At 46.4% G+C, this 3,818-nt stretch overlaps 1 non-coding gene across 1 annotated transcript; it reads right to left on the minus strand.

Moving 5' to 3' along the window:
* Positions 1-284: 284 nt before the first annotated feature.
* EI90DRAFT_t282 lies at positions 285-357 on the minus strand. Its single transcript has one exon. It is a non-coding gene; the product is annotated as a tRNA-Thr (tRNA).
* Between the last annotated feature and the right edge of the window lie 3,461 nt (positions 358-3,818).

Genomic DNA, 3,818 nt, shown 5'->3' on the forward strand with positions numbered 1-3,818 from the left:
CTCCATGCGGCTGGATGCCCTGGGCCCCAGGTCTCAGGTCTCATGTGACTTCCAGATATCTCCAGAAGTTTTCATTATATTGGGCCACTGTGGGAAGGTGAGAAGTTAGCTTCCTTCTCACCTTCTTACCCACAGCAGTGTGCCCTGGACAGGGCTGTGTCCCTTTAGGTTGTGGGCCATGGGGGGGGGTCATGGGGACCCGTGAGACATCCCCTGACACTACCCTGTACACAACAACTGTTGGAATTTGTACACGTGGTCTTGGGAACCTAAATGCTAAAATATGGACATTCTGGGAGTCGAACCGCAGAACCCTGCATAGGTACCAAGAGTGTGTTACCATTACACTAAATGCCCGCATTAGGCGGAGGTGGTTTCTAACAACAACATGCAGTAACTATGAGAATTTTGAAGACTCTCCAAATTTACACTCTTCATCAGGTTCCAACATACTGGGAGAAAGCAGTCCTTGACTGCCTCTCTGCTCCTTCCAAATATACGCAATTGTCACATCCACCCATGACCTTGCTCATGAAATTTCCCTGTTAACTTTGCCAAATAATTAGATCCTTTACCAAATGTCCCATTTCACTCCGCTTTTCCATTACTTATACTCTCACTTTTGTCCATCCACTCCCTTACCTTAACCTCATCACTCACCACTGCACTGTATGATGTTCAGGGATGATAGTGAGACTCTGTTAGAAACCACCTCCGCCTAATGTGGGCATTTAGTGTAATGGTGACACACTCTAGGTACCTATGCAGGGCTCTGTGGTTTGACTCCCAGAATGTCCATATTTTATGCATTAAGGTTCCTGAGACCATGTGTACAAATTCCAACAGACTCTTACTGCATCCCCTTTGGAGTGCATGCTATGTAGGGCTCCTAGCAGATCGGATCAGTCCAGATCCGGATCAGAATCTGCAGATTTTTAGAGGTTTGAAACAAAAACTGCATCTGGTGGATAGAAATCCATGGATATGCGGATCAACCGCGGATTATAGATAATACGTTTCCAAATTATATTTCGTTAGAACGGCCCTGATGAGAGCTTTCTAACAATACCAAATATGTCCATATTGGTGGAGAACTGACAGAGATATGGGGAAAATGGCACAAAAGATGGGTGTCAGATGCCAAATTTGGAAATAACAGGCCTGGGTGGTTAGATAGGACTTGAAAAAATTGGGAGAAAATATGGAAAGATAGGAGGGGTATCTAGGAAAGTGGGATATATTTAATCCACGGATAATCCGCCTATCTGCGAACTAGAAACTGGGGATATTATCCTCTCAAAAGCCACAGTAAAGTAGGAGTTACAGTGAATATGGGGAATTTCACCCTTATTTGCCTCAGATCTCCTGCATATCTGCAAGCAATAAATCATGTGATAAAACTGCGGATAATCCACAAATCCGCGGATTAAAAACCGCGGATATTTTTCTCTGAAAATCCAAAACCGGATCCGTGAATTTCCGGATGCGGTTGCGGATATCCGCAGATCATCCGATCCACTTGGAGCCCTAATGTTATGTGAGTGTCTCTCTTACAGCTATCGAGAGTTGATCTCATTGTCTCCCCACTTTACAGAGTGTCTTCATTCCAACTGTGCCGATATCTCTCCATGTCCGCTGTCCACTGTTGCTCCCACATCCTAAGTCCTCGTACCATATCTTCATTGTGCCATATCTGCACTGTACCATAACTGCGTTCTATTTTCCCATTTTTGCATCGTAACTTCCGGGTTCCATTTCTTCCCTGTACATATTCACGGTTGCTGAATGTTTCTTACTGATCGCCGGAACAATGTATGCTGTGCAGGTTTCAGCAATGCGAAGCACACACTCTAGTCTCAATAATTAGACAAATGTATTTACAAGATAAAATTATATAAAATTGGGGAAAGCATGCGCGGCCTATACAGGCCTTACAAATACCTGAGTTATAAAATATAAAAAATATATTGTTCTCACCTCAGACTCGCAATGTCGTTCGTTGCACAAAGGAGTTTTGAGTTGGACAAAAGCACCAAAGCGCCTCAAAGCATTCACCACAGAACATCCACTAATCCCTTGATGTAATGATATTCTAAGCTGACTAGGAACAATTCCTGAATTCCGAAGTCTGCAGAAAACTCCGAGATCATTTCGAGGGTATTTTATGATAAATTTTGCCTTAGACATCCAAGCATCGTACAGCTGGCCCCATGACCAAGAATCCCAACCCCTGCATTGGTCACTGCATACCAGCTCTGCCAGTGGCCCTTAAGGGCACACAGATGGTGAGGTGCAATAGCATATGTCATAGTACTCCTTGCCCTCCGTCAACACACATACACCCACGCCGATGGAGGCTTGATCCTGAGCAATTCGGGTACACAGTCCGCTAGCGTCGGAGGTCCTCCACCCGGTGAGGTTGGGGTAAACCTCAACATGAACATCACATAGGGTGATGGACAGTGGGGCCCCAAATGGGATGAGGTTGTTGTCGTCGAACACTAAGCCATTGCAGGTGTCTGTTGGGTAAAACATTAGTTAAACGCCAGCAGCATTTCTAGCTTTGGTTCACCGTTGTTTGATGGGACAAACGCTATCCCTAATCTACCCTGAATCTCAGGAGGGACAGGCTCGTGAGTCACTACTCCAAGGTGGAAATGAGCTGCAACGATAGGAAGTAGACTAATTGGGACCAAGGCATTCCAGAATCGCATCATGACTTTTGACGAACTGCTACTGTTATACTGGCAGGCAATGTACGTCATGAGTAGCTATGTATGCAACATGAATCAAAGGGTTCTCACCTCGGTCTGGAGCGGAATGGGTAGAAATTGAGATAAAGCCGGGGGCTAGAGGTTATATATGGCAGCAGTATCTCCTCAATCTTCGAGGAATATCATATCCCTTGCTTGATGAAAATCCCAAGGTGTCTCGCTGGTGTGTCATCAATATTGCTTATATGCATGTATATTGCAGCTGAGTTGAGACACCCAATTATGTTGAATCAATCAGCACCCTCAGCCGCTCGGTCATCACATGCGGGTGCTTACTTTCCTTTCAAACCTTCCGAATCAGAACCCAAATGTGCATCGACAATGCCAATATTTGCATGGGCAATTTGTTTTCCGTCGACCATGCGCTAGAGCTGGCAACATGGTAGATGCATCTAGCATGGGGCCATGTATACTTGGTACGATGTAGCCCATTGCACGATCCGTCATACGCCGCTGGCACACATCAAGAACAAGGCGTGTCCAGAGGGAAATTTCGTGCTAGGTTCCAGTGGTGGGCAAGTGAGTGGTTGCCAATCACTGTTCGGCCATCGGACACCCCATTTGCACAGTAGAAGATATCAGGCCTGCATTCATGTACTTGATATTATGCTCGTTGATGCGGTGTGTCGCATACAGTGTTTATTGTAACGCCAACCATCTAAGCGAATATATGGGCATGTGCATTGCATCTCAGAGTCATGAGGGATGGATCTGGTTTCTATGTTACATAACGTATTGTTGTCGCTGAGCGGTCGGTTTTCGGCGCGCTTACGGGAATGCGCAGCTTAGTCCTTTATGAGATGTTTGTTTGTTGCGCACCATTTGACCGTGCATCGTCCCGGGGTGAGGGTGCTGCCTTCTCCCCTGCCCTGCGTCCGTGCCTCTAAGGTAGGCGCGGAGGTTTGGCCCTTCCACAGGCCCGTGCTTCCTTCGCTCGGTCGACAAGGTCACTCCCAGTATTGCGTTGCAACAGCCGATACCACGACACAGAAGTACTCAGTTTTTGTGACCCGTGTACAGTCACCGGAACGTTTGTCCCATACA

This window comes from Cantharellus anzutake, assembly GCF_015039405.1.
Source record: "Cantharellus anzutake strain C23 chromosome Unknown EI90scaffold_160, whole genome shotgun sequence".
Classification (NCBI taxonomy): Eukaryota; Fungi; Basidiomycota; class Agaricomycetes; order Cantharellales; family Hydnaceae; genus Cantharellus; species Cantharellus anzutake.